General features: G+C 46.8%; 1 pseudogene; it reads left to right on the top strand.

Annotated features, from left to right (window-relative positions):
- The first annotated feature begins 5,501 nt into the window (after positions 1-5,501).
- On the top strand, positions 5,502-20,929 carry LOC121291436 (annotated as a pseudogene).

Raw genomic sequence — 20,929 nt, 5'->3', positions numbered from 1 at the left:
TTCTTTCTTCAGGAAATATTACACTTCCTGTGAACTGGAAATCAAAAACCCACAGTGACATTGACCAATATATTGTGTACAGGACTCTTACTGTGGGCTCCTGAGTGATTCAGATAATAGGAACACACTGTGCTGACAAATCAATGGTTTGACTTAAGCTTAAAAATGAATTTATTGTGAGTTATAAATCTATACAGAAGATTGATAAAACAGCAGACAAACAACCACACAATATTCAGCTCACAATAAACTTTGAATCAACCAAAATAACAAAACATTTGAAAATGACTCAAGCTCTTTCCCAGAACATGAAACGAATCTTGGAAGAGTGTAAGGTGAACATATCACACCGTTATTTCATCGAGGTATGATGGGCTGAGGGAACCAAAAGAATAGTGGAATGGTTACTACCAATATTGACATGCACAATGCATTTGCAATAGATAGATTGGTGAGGACAAGGTCAAGTAGGCTTCTCCCTCATCTTGGTTCCCTCACTACCTCCCCTGGACCCAGTCTAGCAGCTATGTCCTTCAGGACTCAGCCAGCAGTCTCTACTGGTGCTACCAAGCCCCCTATTGGTGATGGACATTGAAGTCCCCCATCCAGAGTACATTCTATGCCCTTGCCATCATCCCTGCTTCTTCCAGTTGGTCAGTTGGTGTTCAACATAGAGGAAGCACTGATTCATCAGCTGAGGGAATATAGAGATTGGGATGGCTATGGTAGGTTACAACCAGCAGGAGGTTTCCTTGCTCATATTTGATTTGATGTTATGAAACTTCAGAGGTTTGGAGTCAATGTTGAGGACTCCCAGGGTGACTACCTCCCGACTGTATACCACTGTGCCCATGACCTCTGGTGGATCTGTCCTGTTGGTGGGACAGGACATACCCGGGAGGGTGCTGGTGGTGCATGGGACATTGCTGGGTATGATTCAGTATGATTCAGTAATTATGACTATGACTATGAACATGGAGATAAACAGGCAATACGTCCATTTGAAGAAACAAGCTTGACTCGTCAGTGAGACAGCTCTCCCAATTTTAGCACAGCCCCCAAATGTTAGTAAGGAGGACTTTGCAGGGTCAACATGGCTGGATGAGCCATTATCATTTCCAGTACCTAGGCTGAAGCTAAGTGAACCATCCGGCTTCATTGCTTTGTGATTCACAAGTGGTTTGATAAAACTAAGTGGCTTCTTCAGTCATTTCAAAAGGTATTTAAGAGTCAAATAGTGAGAAGGACGTAGAAGAATAAGTAAGGAGGGAATTTATAGAGAGATGCAAGAATTATAGAGTAGTTATAATGGGGGACTTTAATTACCCAAATGTAGACTGGGACAGTGGTAATGTAAAGGACAGAGAGGGGCAAAAGTTCCTAGATTGTATTCTCAGTTTTTCTGCAGTAGTATGCGTCCAATCCAACAAGAAAAGATGCACTGTTGGACCTGGTTCTTGGAAATGAGGTGGGCCAAATAGATCAAGTGTCAGTTGGAGAACATTTAGGAGACAGTGATCATTGTACTGTACATTTTGGATGATGACAGAAAAGGACGTTAGGCAATCCAGAGTAAGAATAATAAACTGGACAAGAGCTGAATTCGATGGGGCAAGAACGGAGCTGGGCCAGATACACTGGAATGAAAGATTGGCAGGAAAAAATGTAGCTGAACAATGGGCTACCTTCAAAACAGAATTGGTTCAGACACAGTCAAAGTATGTCCCATGGAAAGGGAAAGGTAGGGCTAACAAATCCAGAGTTCCCTGGATGAAAAAGGAGATAGAAATTAAGATAAAGAAGAAAAAGCGTGCTTATGACAGGTGTCAGGTAGAAAATACAATTGAGAACCAAGAGGAATACAAAAGGGTCAGAGGGAAGGTGAAAAAGCATATTAGAGAAGTGAAGAGGGACTATGAGAAAAGACTGGCAGCCAACATAAAGCCAACAAAAGACACAAAGTCTTCTATAGACATATAAATAGTAAAAGGGTGGTAAATTGAGGAATAGGGCTGATTAGGGACCTAAAAGGGAATTAACACATGGACAAAAGGGTCATGATCGAGGTATTAGTTGAATACTTTGCAGCCGTCTTTACCAAGGAGGTAGATGCTACCCAAGCCATGGTGACAGACGAGGAAGCTCTGTCACTAGACGGGTTCAAAATTGATGAGGAAGTGTTGACTAGACCGTCGGTGCTTAAAGTTGATAAGGCACCAGGATTTATGAGATGCATCCAAGGATATTGAAGGACGTGACAGTAGAAATTGAAGGGGCACTGGTCATAATCCTCCAGTCTTCCCTAGACTCAGGGGTGGTGCCAGAGGACTGGAGAATTGCAGACATTACACCCTTGTTCAAAAAGGGTTGTAAGGATAAGCCCAGTAATTATAGGCCAGTCAGTTTAACTTCAGTGGTGGGCAAGATTCTAGAAACAATTATTTGGAATAAAATTAGTAGTCACATGGAAAAATATGGGTTGAAAAGGAACAGCCAGCATGGATTTCTAAAAGGGAAATCGTGTTTAACTAACTTCTTGGAGTTTCTTGAAGAGGTAACAGAAAAGGTCGATGAGGGTAATGCTGTTGATGTGGTGCAAGTGGACTTTCAAAAGGCATTTGACACAGTGCTACACAAAAAACTTGTGAGAAAAGTTATTGCTCATGTAATAAAAGGGCCAGTAGTAACGTGGATACAAAATTGGCTAGAAAATACCAAGCAGAGAGTAAGGGTAAATAGATATTTTTTGGGCTGGATGTAGGTTTGTAGTGGAGTTCCACAGGAGTCAGTATTGGGACCCTTGCTTTTCCTGTTATATATTAATGATCTAGATCTTGGTGTGCAGGGGACAATTTCAAAGTTTGCGGATGATAGATAGCTTGGGAGTGTTGGGAACTGCGAGGAAGGTGTGGAACTTCAAGAGTGCCCCCCCACCTCTTGTCCCTTCTCCTATGGCCGCTTGTCCCCTCTCCTTCACCCCCCACCCTCGTCCCCTCTCCTTCACCCCCCCTCGACCCTCTCCTTCACTCCTCCTGTCCCCTCTCTGCACCCCCGATTGTCTCCTCTCCTTCACCCCCCTTGTCCCCTCTCTGCACCCCCTGCCATCTCCTCTCCTTCACCCCCCTCGTCCCCTCTCTGCACCCCCTGCCATCTCCTCTCCTTCACCCCCCTTGTCCCCTCTCTGCACCCCCTGCCGTCTCCTCTCCTTCACCCCCCTCGTCCCCTCTCTGCACCCCCTGCCGTCTCCTCTCCTTCACCCCCCGTCCCCTCTCCTTCACCCCCCCGTCCCCTCTCCTTCAACCCCCGTCCCCTCTCTGCACCCCCCATTGTCTCCTCTCCTTCACACCCCCGTCCCCTCTCCTTCACCCCCCCGTCCACTCTCTGCACCCCCCATTGTCTCCTTTCCTTCACCCCCCCCCCATCCCCTCTCCTTCAACCTCCCCGTCCCCTCTCTGCACCCCCCATTGTCTCCTCTCCTTCACCCCCCCCCGTCCCCACTCCTTCAACCACCCGTCCCCTCTCTGCACCCCCCCCACCGTCTCCTCTCCTTCACGACCCCGTCCCCTCTCCTTCACCCCCCCCCGTCCCCTTTCTGCACCCCCTGCCGTCTCCTCTCCTTCACGCCCCCGTCCCCTCTCCTTCACCCCCCCCCCCGTCCCCTCTCTGCACCCCCTGCCATCCCCTCTCCTTCACCACCCCGTCCCCTCTCTGCACCCCCTGCCGTCTCCTCTCCTTCACCCCCCCCGTCCCCTCTCCTTCACCCCCCCGTCCCCTCTCTGCACCCCCTGCCGTCTCCTCTCCTTCACCCCCCTGTCCCCTCTCCTTCACCCCCCCTTGTCCCCTCTCCTTCACCCCCCCTTGTCTTCTCTCCTTCACCCCCTCCTGTCCCCTCTCCCCCTCCTCGTCCCCTCTCCTTCACCCCCCCATCCCCTCTCCTGTCCCCCCTCGCCCCCTCTCCTTCGCCCCCCCACACCCCACTCTCACCACCCCGCCCCACTCTCACCACCCTGCCCCACTCTCACCACCCCACCCCAATCTGACTGCCCCGCCCCTCTCACCCCATTCTCACCGCCCCACCCCAATCTGACTGCCCCTCCCCATTCTCACCGCCGCTCCCCAATCTGATTGCCCTGGCCCTCTCACCCCCCCACCCCACTCTCAGCGCCTCAACCCACTCTCACCGCCGCTCCCCAATCTGACTGCCCTGCCCCACTCTCACCGACCCTCACCACACTCACCCTCCCACCCCACACTCAACCCCCCTCCCCACCCCAGTTTCCCCACCCCTCCTCAGTCTGACCGCCCTTCCCCACTTTCAACCCCCCACCCCGCCCCACTCTCAAGGTTCCGACCTACTCTCACCGCCCCGCCCCAGTCTGACAGCCCTGCCCCACTCTCACCGCCCCTCCCCAGTCTGACAGCCATGCCCCACTCTCACCGCCCCTCCCCAGTCTGACAGCCGTGCCCCACTCTCACCGCCCCTCCCCAGTCTGACAGCCCTGCCCCACTCTCACCGCCCCTCCCCAGTCTGACAGCCCCGCCCCACTGTCACAGCTCCGCCCCACTCTCCCCGCCTCTCCCCAGTCTGACAGCTCTGCCCCACTCACTGCCCCACCCCACCCCACTCTCATTGCCCCTTCCTGCTCTCAACAGCAGTGGACCCCCCTAATACTCACGACTGCCCCCGCTCAGACCAGCAGCCTCCCCTCCCTCTCCCCCTACCCCCCTCTTCCCCCCTCCCTCCTCTCCCCCTCTTTCCCTTGCTCCCCCCTCCCTCCTTGAGGAACTTGATTGAAACATATAAGATCCTGAGGGGACTTGATAGGGTGGATGTGGAGAGAATGTTTCCTCTTCTGGGAGAATCTAGAATCTGGGGTGACTGTTTAGAAATAAGGGGTCACCCATTTAAGTCAGAGATGAGGAAAAACTTTTTCTTTAAGGGCTGTGAGACTCTTCCTCAAATGGTAGCTAAGGCAGAGTCCCTGAATATCTTTAAGGCAGAGGTAAATAGAGTCTTGATAAGCAAGGGAGTGAAAGGTTATGAGGGGTAGGCAGGAATGTGAAGCTGAGGTTAAAATCAGATCAGCCATTATCTTATTGAAGAGTGGAGCAGGCTCGAGGGACCGAGTGGCCGACTCCTGCTCCTAGTTCGTCTATTTGTATGTATCAACCAATCTCCAAGTAACAGTCACTCTCCAGGCACAGAGTAACTCCGTAATGCTATTCCCACACTAGAAATTTCTGTTAAACGTTTGCCCGGGGGAACTGAGACAGCAGCTGCAATAAGTGAGGTTTTATTCAGATGGAACAATGACAAGTTTAAATCCCCACCTGATCTGCTGCTCAAAGTTGCCTCCGTTTCACTGGTCAGTTTCCCAAGCTCCAGGAAAATCATTGTTGCTCCAGGAATATTTGGATTGGCTGTAAGAGATGTCAATCAGAAAGCCCACCCACTCTGCCCATTCTCTCCTCTTCCACAGCTGCTTCACTTCCTGTAGTGACTGAAAACTAAGTGAGGAGATGGTGAGTGAAGGAGCAGAATTTATAATAATTACATTATATAATATCCACACTAATGTTCAGGCAGTCTGACTATCCTGTGGGGAATCAGGTGTGGAAATGCCCCTTATGCTTTGTGAGAAGGTCCAGCTGAGAGAGCTGTTTACTCGGTGCTTTGTGCTGAACTGTTTGACTGGAGCTGTGTGTTGGATATTGAGTGTGTTTATTGGAAGCATTTCCCTTCTGATTTACAGGCTGAGTTTTGTTGATGGGTCATGACTGAATATGAGAAGGTGAGGTGTAATTATCTGGAAGGTGCAGAGTGTCTGAGGATTCTTACTGATTTCCTATTGTTGAGTCCTGTGTGTGTGTGTTGGGAGCTGGATGTTTCCTGTCTTTTATCAGATCAGCCATGATCTCATTGAATGGCAGAGCAGTCTCGATGAGCCGAATGGCCTTCTTCTGCTCCCTTGTCTTATGGTCTTAACAATCCCCATCATCAACATCTCTGAAGTTTGGAGAGGGTACAGAAGAGATTTACTAGAATGGTTTCAGGATGAAGGGATTGTTTCCCTTAGAGCAGAGAAGGCTAAGAGGAGATTTATTGGAGATGTTTAAAATCATGAAGGGTTTAGACAGCGAAAATAAAGAGAACCTGTTTCCATTGGTAGAAGGGTCAGTAACTAGAGGTTACAGATAGGAGACGATTGGCAAAAGAATCAGAGGTGACTTGAGGGGAAACATTTTTTCTACAATGTGTGGTTAGGATTTGGAATGTACTGTCTGACAGGGCGGTGCTTTACCTCTTATCATTGAACTTTGTAGTGATTGTTCATTATTGTTTGCTTGGCCATGTTGTGTGGGACTGGAGTCACATGTAGACCAGACCAGGCAGTTGTAGTAGTTTCCTTCCCTGAAGGACAATATTTGTGTTTTTAGGGCAATGTGAAAGTTTTCATATTTTTATTTTGATTCTATTCCCCAAATTCCAAAATTTATTAAATTCAGTTTCACAACATGGAGTGGTTGAGGTGAATAGTGTAGATGCCTTTAAGAGGAAACTAGTTAAGCACATGAGGGGTAAAGGATTTGAAGGATAAGCTGATAGGGTGAGAGGAGGCTCATGTGAAGCATAAACACCAACATGGGCCAACTGGGCCAAATGGCCTGTTTCTGCACTGTAATTCTATGTATGTAACTTTCCATGGTTGGATTTGATCACACAATCTCTGGATTGTTCATCCAGCACCATCGCAATTCAGCTGCCATAACTGGAGACACATTTATTGAAATGTCTTTTAATGCCTTTTTCAAAGATTTTACCTGAAGGCCTCAGCCTTTCCCAAAAGTCTGGGCTTGGATTTGATAGTTTTGCCCAGTGCTGTGGCTGATAGCTGAATTTGGGATGTGCAGTCTGAGCGAGTGCAGTGTATCTAATTTCCCAGGATAAATCAGCTACACTGAAGCAATATTTTCCTTAGCTTCTAGCATTTCCTGTCCAGTGTGTTTTCTTCAAATAATTTTGGAAAACAAGGGGAGAAATTTCAAAACCTCCATTGAATTGACTTTTCTCCTGAGTGTTTTTTATATTAAACACATACTGTAAGGGTAAAACTGGTCTTCACCAGCATGACATGAGCTCACTGTGAATTGATAGCCTGTTTTACACTCTGCCCGATTGTCTTTTCCATTGTCCTCATGGTGCTTGGGAAGATGGGGGGCTGGGCAGAGGAAAGAAAGTAGCCACATTGTCCGATCCTGGTCACTATCCAGTATCCCTGCTGGAAACAGAGGGTGTGTGACAGTCAAGTGAGGAAAAAGAAAGGACTTGCATCTGATTCCCCACATAGGGGAAAAGCAGACAGGCACTCACTGTGGAACAGTCTCGAACTGAGGAGTCAGCCACTTCAGCAAAGCAGGAGAGGGAGTTGGAGGAAATCATGTTTCCTTTTCCTGTTTTACAGAAGGATTGCACTGTACTGCACCAGAGACTACAGAGAGGATAGACACCGCAGATAGATCCTGACCATCACCAAGGAACAACTGCACAACTCTGGGGAGACATCCAGTCCCTTCACAGCATTGCTCAACACAGAGAAGGTTGGGCAGTGAAACCATCATCTAGAAATCGGTTGGGTTAGGGGAGCTTTGACATGTCATCAGACCTGAAACTGATCAGTGATGTGGAGCCTTCCATCAGAACCAGCCTTTCCGAAGGTTCGGCTGTGGGCAATTGGTCAGTGTAAAGCTGGGAAGAAGCGTGAGTGGGCTACAAGTGTGGTGAGAGCTTCAATAATTCATCGAGCCTCATGAACCACTGACTCATTCCTACAGGCGAGAGGCTGTTCAAGTGTGAGGTGTGTGAGGGAGGATCCACAGGCTTGTAAGGCCTCTTAATAGTCAAGGTGTATCTGATGAACAGCCACATGGAAGAGAAACTATTTAAATGTGGGGTGTGCAAGAAATCATTCTCACGGTCATCAACCCTCCTTGAACACCAACGCATTCACACCGGGGAGAAACCATTCAACTGTGAGGTGTGTAACCGAGTTTTTGCACAGTCATCGATCCTCATGAAACACCGACGGGTACACACTGGTGAGAAGCCTTTCAAGTGTGAGGTGTGCAACAAATCCTTCTCGCAGTCATCAAATCTCCACACACACCAACGCAGTCACACAGGGGAGAAACCATTCATGTGCGAGGTGTGTGAGAAATCATTCTCCCAGTTAACGACCCTCCGCGTACACCAACGCAGTCATACAGGGGAGAAACCATTCACATGCGAGGAATGCAAAAAATCATTCTCACGCATATCGACATTCCTTAGACACCAACGCATTCACACTGGGGAGAAACCATTCTCATGCAATGTTTGCAACATAGCATTTTTGGAGCCAAAGTCCCTCCATGTGCACCAACGCATACACACTGGGGAGAAACCATTCAAGTGCAAGGTGTGCAATACATCATTTTCACACTCATCAACCCTGTGTGCGCACAAGCACATTCACACTGGGGAGAAACCATTCATGTGTGAGGTGTGTGCTAAATCATTTCCACAATTATCGTACCTCCGCGTACACCAACGTGTGCACATAGGGGAGAAACCATTCAAATGTGAAGTATGTGACAAAGCCTTCACACGATCATCAAACCTCTTGGCCCATCAGAGGATCCACACAGGGGAGAAACCCTTCAAGTGTGATGTTTGTGATAAAGCTTTTGTCAGGTCCTCGAGCCTCCTGATACACCAGAGCATTCACACAGGAGAGAAACCCTTCAGGTGTGAGGTTTGTGAGATGACTTTCACCGAATCCTCTGGTCTCCTGAGGCACCAGAGAATTCACACAGGGGAGAAGCCCTTCAAGTGTAAGTTGTGTGAACGAGCCTTCACACAGTCATCAAACCTCCGGAGACACCAACACATTCACAATGGGGAGAAGACGATGCCATGCAAGATGGGAGACAAATCCTTCTGAAGGTCATTGGATCTCCTCCCTCAGAGGATCCACATGCGAGTAACCCTTCAAGTGTGAGGTTTGTGATAAATTTTCATAACTTCTTCACCATCCTGGGAAACCAGAGGATTCGCACTGGAGAGAAGCCCCTCAAGTGTGATGTTTGTGACAAAGCTTTCACCCACTCCTCCGACCTCCAGAAGCACCAGTGGATCTACACTGGTAAAAACCATTTGGGTGTAAGGTATGTGACAAGGCTTTCACAGTCAGTGTATCTCCTGGTCCATCAATGCACTCAAGCAGGGAAGAAACCCTATCAGTGTGAGTTCTGTAATAAAGCCATCACACGGTTGTCAGACCCCCTGTATTATCAGCTAAACTGCATGAGAGACAAGCCCTTCCAGTGTAACGTGTGCCAGGATTTTTTCACCTACTCTTCCTCTCTCGCCATACACCGACATCGCCACACCGACTTGGAGCCAGGTCAGCTGCTTCTGTTACACTGAGAGTTGTCCGTGTTGTGTACCCTCTAGTGCTCGCAAAGGGGAGCTGTCATTCCAAATCACTGACTGTCTCAGCAGTGTCTGTCTCAAATCTCCCCCACCATCAGTCCAATTATTTCAAGAAGGCCAATTTAACCTTTGACCAGATCGCCAAACATCATCAAAAGAAGACATCAATATGTATAGAAACTCCTGTAATAAACTCAGCATCCTTTCAGTACAACTTCAGGTACAAGTCACTCATGACTCTCACTCTGACTAAAAAGGCAATCAGAAACTCAGTGGTTAGAAAGGCTTCAGCTTCTGATCCACCAGCACAAGCACCTGGAGGTAGGAGCCATTCCTGGGATAGTAATGGAAGGACTTCAATTAACCTTAGCATCTCTGGCCTATGGAAGGAGATAATCAGCCAGGAATCCCATTCCTCATCAGTGACCCCTGCTGGGAAGTCAGGGGGAGGGCAGGATGTGTCTCGGTTGACAGTCAAAAGAAGATTTGCATGTCATGATGATCAGCATAGTGTTGGATCTCTCAGGCTATCTCTTCCCACCAGATTTGCTTTATCTATTGGATTTGTCTTTGGGCATCAGTCTTGAGCTGCTGAAATGCTGCCTTCTTCAGTTGCGAACTTGGACTGTCCTGCCAGACAGCGAAGGCTGATCATTTTTGTTCCAGGAGGTCACATATTTGAGCATCACATTCGTCAAACCAGTCCTCGTGACGATGAAGCTCGAACCCAATGGTCCGTGCACAGGAGTTTAGTGCAGCTACCTTTATTTTACCCCAGTGTTCGGGAATTGAGTTGGATGGCTTTGTGTCAACTGTTGAGTTGCTGCCTCCTCCTCCAGATTTTTTTAAAAATTCATTTGCGGGATGTGAGCTTCGCTGGCTGGGCCGGCATTTATTGCCCATCCCTCGTTGCCCTTGAGAAGGTGATGGTGAACTGCCTTCTTGAACCACTGAAGTCCTTGTGGTGTGGGTACAGCCATAGTGCTGTTAGAGAGGGAACTCCAGGATTCTGACCCAATTTTGGTGAAGGAACAGCAATATATTTCCAAGTCAGGATGGTGTGTGACTGGGAGGGGAACTAGCTGGTCTTCTGTCTATCTGCTGCCCTTGTCTTTCTAGATGGTAACAGTCATAGATTTGAAAGGTGCTGCCGAAGGAGCCTTGGTGAGTTTGTGCAGTGCATCTTGTAGATGTTACAGAGTGCTGCCACTGTGCTTCGGTGGTGGAGTGAATGTTTGTAGATGTGGTGCCAATCAAGTGGGCTGCTTTGCCCTGGATGGTGTCAAGCTTCTTGAGTGTTGCTGGAACTACATTCATCCGGGCTAGTGGGGAATATTCTATCACACTCCTGACTTGTGACTTGCGGATGGTGGACAGGCTTTGGGGAGTCAGGAGGTGAGTTACTCGCTGCAGGATTCCTAGCCTCTGACCTGCTCTTGTAGCCACAGTATTTATATAGCTAGTCCAGTTCAATTTCTGGTCAATGGTGACCCCCAGGATGATGATAGTGGAGGATTCAATGATGGTAATGCCATTGAACATCAAGGGGCGATGGTTAGATTCTCTCTTGTTGGCGATGGTCATTGCCTGGCACAAGTGTGGTGTGAATGCTACTTGCCACTTGTCAGCCCCAGCTTGGTTCAGGTCTTGTTGTATTTGGACATGGGCTGCTTTAGTATCTGAGGAGTCGCAGATGGTGCTGAACATTGTGCAATCATCAGCGAACATCCCCACTTCTGACCTTATGATGGAAGGAAGGTCATTGATGAAGAAGCTGAAGATGGTTGAGCCAAGGACACTACCCCGAGGAACTCCTGCAGGGATGTCCTGGAGCTGAGATGACTGACCTCCTACAACCACAACCATCTTCCTTTGTGCTAGGTATGACACAAACCAGCAGAGAGTTTTCCTCTTGATTCCCATTGACTCCAGTTTTGCTAGGGCTCCTTGATGCCACACTCAGTCAAATGCAGCTTTGATGTCAAGGGCAGTCACTTTCACCTCGGGAGTTCAGCTCTTTTGTCCATGTTTGAACCAAGGCTGTAATTAAGTCAGGAGCTGAGTAGCCCTGCTGGAACCCAAACAGTGAGCAAGCTGCTCATGAGCTCCACCTGGAATTTCTCTCTTCAGTCAGGCTGTTTTAGGGCCTTGATGTTCATCACCAATCGAACAAGTCAGTAGGCATTAGTCCCTCACATGGATCGATTGATACAGACATCACTTAGAAGTTTGACTTGGCTTCAGAACTTCCAGAGGAACCTCCGACATGACCTTTATTGCCAGGAAGAAAATTGAGAACATCACCAGGAACTCTTCATTTCATTCATCAACGTGACCAAAGCATTTGACTCAGTAAATCACGTGGCTATGTGGATTGTGTTCCAATGATTTGGACGTCCAAGAAACTTCATCACAAATGCTTCATGATGATATAACTGCAATTGTCTCGAGTGGGAGATCTGAAACAGAAGCCTTCAAAATTCAGATTGGTCTCCAGAAAGGCTGCATGATAGCCCCCATTCTATTTACAATCTACCTGACAGTGATTATTCATCTCATCAAAGATCAACTGCCCTCTGATGTCAGTATTAAATACCATCTAGATGGGAAACTTATTTACCTCAGTCACCTCCCTGCCTAAACTAAACTGACCGCGATAGATACACATGATCTACAGTTTGCAGATGACTGCAGTGTCGTTGTCCACTCTGTAACAGATTTACAAACCACTCTTGATCTCTTCAATTCTGCATGTGTTTGTATGATGGAAATGACTTGCAACCTGTTGCACTAAAGTTCGGTGTCATTTCTGACCATCGGAATTGGGAGCCAGATTTAAGCACAGGGATTTTAAAGAAACTTCTATCTGTAGTTTTCTGAGAGAGTTTCCCCTGATGTGAGTGTGTGTGTGTGTGTGTTAGTAAAGTGAGCCAGCTCTCAGGAGTGGGCATGGGGTGGAATCAGACCCTGCTTTAGTTGGTGATGTGAATTATAGACAGATTCTCTTCAGGTGACGGGTGTTTGACGAATACCATGGGGAATGTTTGTACTCTCCTGTCTGGGAGGACTACTATCCTGAGTATGGTGAGGGAATGGGTGTGGGTCTCTACAGACCTGAGTTCCCTCAGCCCATCATACCTCAATGTAATAATGGTGTGATATGTTCACCTTACACTCTTCCAAGATTCATTTCATGTTCTGGGAAAGACCTTGAGTCATTTTCAAACGTTTTGTTATTTTGGTTGATTCAAAGTTTGGTGTAAGTTGAATATGATGTTGTTTGTCTGCTGTTTTATCAATCTTCTGTATAGATTATAACTCACAATAAATTCACTTTTTAGCTTAAATCAAACTACCTGATTTGTCACTTAATCTATCAATGTCCCTTTGCAACATCTCACTCCCGTCTACATTACTTACTGTGTCACCTAACTTAGTGTCATCAGTAAACTACCCCATCCTGTTCCTCCATCAAAGTCATTGATCAATATAATAAAAAGCTAAGTCTCAAGTAAAGATCCCTAGGGAACACCACCGAACACATCCTGACAATCGGAGAACATTCCCTTTCTCCCTACTCTCTGTCTTCTGTCTCCCAAACAAATTATCAACCCACGTCATAATGTTCCCTCCAATTCCCTGCAACTTCATCTTGGTGAATAATCTCCTGTGTGGAACATGCTCAAATATCTTCTGGAAGTCCAGATAGACAAACTTCCATAGACCCTGTCCAGCATGGTAATGATCTCCTCAATGTGTTTTATAAAATTGATCATATCAGTTACAATGACTTGTTGCACAAGAATATAATAACAGGTACAACGACCCAGAAAACATGATCAACAGAAGAAATAGGAGCAGGAGTAGGCCATTCGGCCCCTACTGCTTGCTGCATCATTCAATACAATCAGGGCTAATCTACCTCAATCCCATCTTCCCACACGATCCCCATATCCCTTATTCCCTCAGCATCCAGAAATCCATCAATTTCAGTCTTGAATATGTTCAATAACTGAACATCCACAGCTCCCTGGGGGAGAGAGGATTCCAAAGATTCACAACCCTTTCAGTGAAGACATTTCTGATCTCAGTCTTCATCGGCTGACCTCGAATTCTGAAGCTTGAATGAAAGGTCGAGACAAACCTTCTACAGCAACTAACTTCCAAGTGTCAGCTAGCGAGTGATATTTCCATTGTCACAGTCAGTGCAGTTCCCTTTCCTTCACTTAAACTGGTTGTGCAGTCTCCTGCCTCACACTGACCGCATTTATAAACTATTGTGATATCTGATCTCACTGGGATGTACAGTGTGAGGGTGAGGCATGTCCTGTGATCACACGGTTTGACCCATCCAGTTAAAGGGTCTTCACTTTGATTAAACAGAACTTGTCAAACCCCTGGACTTTATTTTGGTGACAATGACTTATTGTGCTCGAATACGATAACAGGTTATTATCTCATTATGTCAAATATTAATGTCATTAATATTTATGCCACACTTGTGCCAGGCAAGGTATATCACCAACAAGAGACGACCTAACCATTTCTCCTTGATATTCAATGGCATTACCATCACTGAATCCCCCACTATCAATATCCTGGGGGTTACCATTGACCAGAAATTGAACTGGACTAGCCATATAAATACCGTGGCTACAAGAGCAGGTCAGAGGCTAGGAACCCTACGGCAAGTAACTCACCTTCTGACTCACCAAAGTCTGTCCACCATCTATAAGGCACAAGTCAGGAGTGTGATGGAATGTTCTCCGCTTGCCTGGATGAGTGCAGCTTCTTAGGCAGCACCTTCCAACCACAACCATCTAGAAGGATAAGGCCAGCAGATGAACACCACCACCTGGAAATTTCCAAGCCACTCACCATCCTGACTTGGAAATATATCGTCATTCTTTCACTGTCGCTAGGTCAAAATCCTGTGGGTGTATCTACACCCCATGGACTGCAGCGGTTCAAGAAGGCAGCTCACCACCACCTTCTCAAGGGCAATTAGGAATGGGCAATAAATGCTGGCCCATCCAGCAACGCCCACATCCCTTGAATGAATAAAAAATTACAACCCAGAGAACAGGGTGCATGGGTGATGGACAGGGATGGGATTGTTTGTCTCCTAATGATGTTACGTTGTTGTACACATTTACAGCAACAGGTGGAGCCATTCAGCCCCTCGATCCTGGTCCCAATTTAATTCCATGATGGCTGTTTGGCATCGCAAATCCATTTCCCTGCCTGTTGATCCTGATCCACTGATAAACTTAGGAACATTAGAACAGGAGGAGGCTATTTTACCCCTCAAGTCTGTTCCATTCAATTCAATTATGGCTGATTTGTATATTAACCCCATCCACCCCACTTGGTTCCATATTCCTTAATACCCTTCCTGACATAAATCTCTCAATCTAATTTTACATATTATCAGTTGACATTTCAAAGCAGTAACTGTGTTTGGGATGTTGGGTAAACTGAAGACAGGAGTTAAAGGGACAGTATTTGCCTGGAGAGTGGAGGTGACATTGTTCCCTGATTGAGAAGTTAAACAGAAAGTTCCTAGACTGTCGAGGGAAGGAGTTTTGTTTCTGGACCAAACTCTACTCCACCCAAGATGGGACTTGAACCACAATCCCTGGCTGAGGAGGACAGTGCCTTATCCATTAGGCCACTGGGGCTGGACAAAATGGGGTTCGGTATTGTAACTTTGACCTTTTGTCTCAATGTAATCGCTGCCAAATTTGATGCCTTTTTCTGGGCCGACCCTTTCTTTTCATCCACAACCAGATTGGATCAATTCTAAACGTTCTAGTAATGAACTGACAGGATCGGGATTTGCTTTTTGTGTGTCAGTAATTAATGCTGGCAAAGTGTAGATTGTATGTGAGAAGTAATTGTCTTTCCGCAAGTTTCCTTGCTTGTCCTGTCTCGAAGTTTCAGTGATTTCCCCAACCCAGATTCCCGGCCACCTCCTTGACCTCGCTGTCTCACCCAGTCTCACTACTCTCATCACATCAATCACAGAGAAGGCCATCTCTGATCACTTCCATGTGTTACTCAGCACCCACATCCCCCTCCCACATTCCAGCTCTACCTCCTTCTGTATCCGCCCCTGGAAAAAACTATTCTCCAAATCACTAACAACTACACTCTCCAAATCCCAACTGTCTAGGCCTTTGGGCCTCCGTTCACCACAACATTTCTGCAGATCCTGATTTACTCATCCCCACACTCACCTCCACCTGAGATGCCCAAGGCCCCAATAAAACCATTCCCCTCTCTCACCCTGGCCCTTTCCCCAGGTACAAACTTCATATCCACTCCCTTAAGTCCAAGAGACACAGACTTGAAAGGTTATGGTGGACAAATGGTTAACCATCCACTGCCAGTGGACACCAAGGGACAGATTAGATGGAGCTTGACTCTGTATCTAACCCGTGCGGTACCTTTTCTGTGAGTGTTTGATGGGACAGTGTCAATGTGGAGAAGTTATTCCATCCCCATTTTAAATGTGAAGTTATTCCTTCAAAATCATATCCCAGTGTTTTTTAAATGTTATGAGGGTTTCTGCCTCTATCACCCTTTCAGACAATGATTTCCAGATCCTCACCACCCTCTGGGTGAAAGAATTACTCCTCAACTCTCCTCTAATCCTTCCATTAATTACTTTAATTCTCTGCTCCCTGGTTATTGACCTCTCCACTCAGGGAAATAAGATTAAAACAATCCCATCAGTTGCCTCTGCCACTTCCCTCCCTTCCACTAACCCACCTGGTCAAACTTTCATTAATGCTCCCCCATGCCCTCGTCCTGAACTCACATCTTTCTCTAGTTTCTCTTCTATCCCCCCTCATACCCTCTCTGAGCTCATCTTGTCCACGAGACCCACCTCCTGTTCCCTCCTATTCTCACTAAACTGCTAATCACCCAACTTCCCCTCCTGGTCCCCATGTTAGCTGACATTGTTCATGGTTCTCCGTCCTCAGATGTTGTCCCTCTTCTTTAAATTTGTTATCACCCCTCTCCTCAAAAAACTAACCCTCATCCAATCTCCAACCTCCGTTTGCTCTCCAAAGTCCTTGAACATGTTGTTGCCTCTCAAATTCTGGAAAGGGACATGGGGTCAGGGGAGAGGTGAAGGGCAGAGCCACGGGTCAGACAATTGGTGTAGTACCAGCAACAGATAGGTCTGTTGCGGAATGAGGGATCACTCCCCAAGTCCTCAGAGTCAGTCATATCTTCCTTCTGACCCCTCTCTCCTGTGTCCCTCTCTGCTTTGCCTCTCTCCTGCACTCCTCTCTCACTCTCTCCTTTGCTTCTCTTTACTTTGCCTCTTTCTGCTGTGTCCCTCTCTCCTGTGCATGTGCTGATCCAACCACTGCACATCATCACTGCCTTCGATGCTGTGGGTCTTCCTCTTCTGATCTGCTGTCAAACACATCCAAGGTTACACATCCCACACTGACGTTGTCACTTTGAAAACCTCCAAGGATGAAGAATGCTATTCCCACACTGGAAATCCCTGTCAAATGTTTGCAGGGGGAGCTGAGACAGCAGCTGCAATAAGTGAGGTTTTATTCAGATGGGACAATGACAAGTTTCAATCTCCACCTGATCTGCTGCTCAAAGTCGCCTCCATTTCACCGGTCAGTTTCCCAAGCTTCAGGAAACTCATGTTACTCCAGAAATAAAAGCAAAGAACTGCGGATGCTGGAAATCCAAAACAAAAAGAGAAATAGAAATACCTGGAAAAACTCAGCAGGTCTGGCAGCATCGGCGGAGAAGAGCACAGTTGATGTTTTGAGTCCTCATGACCCTTCAAAAGAACATACTCCAGAAATATTTGGATTGGCTGTGAGAGACATCAATCAGAGAGCCCACCCACTCTGCCCATTCTCTCCTTTTCCATAGCTGCTTCACTTCCTGTAGGGAATGAAAACCAAGTGAGGAGATGGTGAGTGAAGGAGCAGAATTTATAATAATTGCTTCACATAATATCCACACTAATGTTCAGGCAGCCTGACTATCCTGTGGGGAATCAGGTGTTGAAATGCCCCTTATGCTGTGAGAGAAAATCCAGCTGAGAGAGCTGTTTACTGGGTGCTTTGTGCTGAACTGTTTGACTGGAGCTGTGTGTTGGATATTGTGTGTTTATTGGAAGCATTTCCCTTCTGATTTACAGGCTGAGTTTTGTTGATGGGTCATGACTGAATATGAGAAGGTGAGGTGTAATTATCTGGGAGATAATCCAGAGTGTCTGAGGATTCTTACTGATTTCCTATTGTTGAGTTCTGTGTGTGTGTGTTGGGAGCTGGTTATTATCCTGTGGACTGTGAATGGTCAGTTCTGTCTGTGTTGGACACTGTTTTTATGCTCTGGACTGTAATTTATACCGTTCCTCTGAGGGGATGTTCCCAGTCGGAGCGGCAGGACTGAGGGAGAGCCGCCTCCTCGGAAATTTCTTTAAAGATTTTACCTGAAGGCCTTGGCCTTTCCCAAAAGCCTGGGCTTGGATTTGATAGTTTTGCCCAGTGCTGTGGCTGATAGCTGAATTTGGGATGTGCAGTCTGTTCGAATGCAGTGTATCTAATTTCCCAGGATAAACCAGAACCCTTCAGTCAGCTACACTGAAGCAATATTTTCCTTACCTTCTAGCACTTCCTGCCCAGTGTGTTTTCTTCAAAAAAATTTGGAAAATAAGGGGCGAAATTTCAAAATCTCCATTGAATTAACATTTCTCCTGAGTGTGTTTTTTATATTAAACACATATTTTAAAGGTAATACTGATCTTCGCCAACACGATACGAGCTCATAGTGAATTTTACACTCCGCCCAACTGTCTTTTCCATTGCCCTCACAGTGCCTGGGAAGATGGGGGGGCTGGGCAGAGGAAAGAAAGTCATGTTGTCTGCTGCTGGTCACTATCCAGTGTCCCTGCTGGAAACAGAGGGTGTGTGACTGTCAAGTGAGGAAAAAGAAACGACTTGCATCTGATCCCCCACACAGGGGAATAGCAGACTGGCATTCACTGTGGAACAGTCTCTAACTGAGGAGTCAGCCCCTTCAGCAAAGGAGGAGAGGGAGTTGGAAGAAATCATGTTTCCTTTTCCTGTTTTACAGAAGGATTGCACCGTACTACACCAGAGAATACAGAGAGGATAGACACCGCAGATAGATCCTGACCATCATCCAAGGAATAACTGCATAACTGTGGGAAGACATCCAGTCCCTTCACAGTATTGCTTAGCACAGAGAAGGTTGGGCAGTGAAACCATCATCTGGAAATTGGTCGGGTCAGGGGAGCTTTGACATATCATCAGATCTGAAACTGGTCAGTGGTGTGGAGCCTTCCATCAGAACCAACCTTTCCGAAGGTTTGGCTGTGGGTGATCGGTCAGGGTGAGGCTGGGAAGAAGTGTGAGTGGCTCCAAGTGTGGTGAGAGCTTCAATCATTCATTGAGTCTCATGAACCACTGACTCATTCCTACTGGTGAGAAGCTGTTCAAGTGTCAGTTGTGTAAGGAGTGCTGCACAAGTTCATAAGATCTCCTAAAACACAAGGTAAATCTTGTATCATCCGTAACACAAGGACAGCCACATGGAAAAGAAACCTTTCAAGTGTGAGATATGCGACAAATCATTCTCACGCTCATCTTACTTTCGTCTACACAAACGCAGTCACACTGGAGAGAAACCATTCACTTGTGAGGTGTGTGACAAATCATTTTCGCATTTTTCAAACCTCCGCTCACACCAACGTATTCACACGGGCGAGAAGCCATTCACATGTGAGGTTTGTGACAAATCATTCTCGCAGTCATCAATCCTTCGCGCACACCAACGCATTCATACAGGGGAGAAGCTGTACTCCTGTGAGGTGTGTGGCAAAGCCTTTACACAGTCATCAAATCTCTTGGTCCATAGGACAATCCACACAGGGGAGAAACCCTTCAAGTGTGAGGTTTGTGATAAAGCTTTCGCGACATCTACAAGGCTCCTGACACACCAGAGGATTCACACCGGGGAGAAACCCTTCAGGTGTGAGGTTTGTGAGATGTCTTTCATTCAATCTTCTGATCTCCTGACGCACCAGAGGATTCACACTGGCGAGAAACCCTTTAAGTGTGAGGTGTGCAACCGAGCGTTCACACAGTCATCAACACTCGTGCAACACAGACGCATTCACACAGGAGAGAAACCATTCAAGTGTGAGGTGTGTGACAAATCATTCTCACGGTCATCTCACTTTCGTGTACACCAACGTATTCACACAGGGGAGAAAACATTCACCTGCGAAGTGTGTGACAAATCATTTTCGCGGTCATCAACCCTCCATGAACACCAGTGTCTTCATACGGGAGAAACCTTTCACCTGTGAAGTGTGTAATAAGGACTTTGCACATTTTTCAGGCCTGTTAAAACACTGGCACATTCATATAGGGGAGAAGCCATTCAAAAGTGCGATGTGTGACCGGTCATTCACAGAGTCATCGACGCTAATGAAACACTGACACGTCCACAATGTGGAAAAGATGTTTCATTGTGAGATATGTCAAAGGCTTCCTTAGATCATTGTCCTTGAGGTGATTCACACAGGAGAATCCATTCAATTGTGAGGTGCATAAACGAGCCTTCATACTGTCATATGCACTTGTGCAACGCCGACTCTTTCACACTGGGGAGAAGCCATTCAAGTATGAAGTGTGTAATGAGGTCTCTGCACAATTCTGAGCCGTTGTGAATCACAGGCACGTTCACACTGGAGAGAAACCGTTCATGTGTGAGGTATACAACAAAACCTTCACAAACTCATCAAAGCTCCTGCTCCATCTCTTCAAGTGCGAGAATACTGATGAAGTTCTCCTGAAGTCTTTGAACCTCCTGCAACTGCAGCGAATTCACACAGGAAACCATTCAGGTGTGTGACAAGGCTTTCACACAGTCAGTGTATCTCCTGGTCCATCAACACTCAGGGGAGAAGCCCTGTCGGTTTGAGTTCTGTATTGAAGCCTTCACACAGTTGTCGGACCTCCTGGAACATCAGCGAGCCCACCAGGGAGACAAACCCTTCCAGTGTGACATGTGACAGGATTGTTTCACCTAATCCTCTCTCAACATACACAAACATCTCCACACGGACATGGATCCGAATCACCTGCTTCCGTTACACTGAGAGTTGTCTGTGTTGTTTACCCTCCAGTGCTCACACAGGGGAGCTGTCATTCCAAAGCACTGTCTTTCTCAGCAGTGTCTCTCTTGAACCTCTTCCATCATCAGTCCAGTCGTTTCAAGATGGTCAATTGAACCTTTGACCAGATCGCCAAACATCACCAAAAGAAGACATCAATATGCATAGAAGCTCCTTTATAAATGCAGCATCCTTTCAGTGCAGCTTCAGGTACAAGTCACTCATTACAAAAACCCAAAATAATTGTGAATTAAACATCTGTCATT

The sequence above is a fragment of the Carcharodon carcharias genome, chromosome 19, assembly GCF_017639515.1.
Source record: "Carcharodon carcharias isolate sCarCar2 chromosome 19, sCarCar2.pri, whole genome shotgun sequence".
Taxonomy (NCBI): Eukaryota; Metazoa; Chordata; class Chondrichthyes; order Lamniformes; family Lamnidae; genus Carcharodon; species Carcharodon carcharias.
This window is presented reverse-complemented; position numbering and strand designations above follow the sequence as displayed.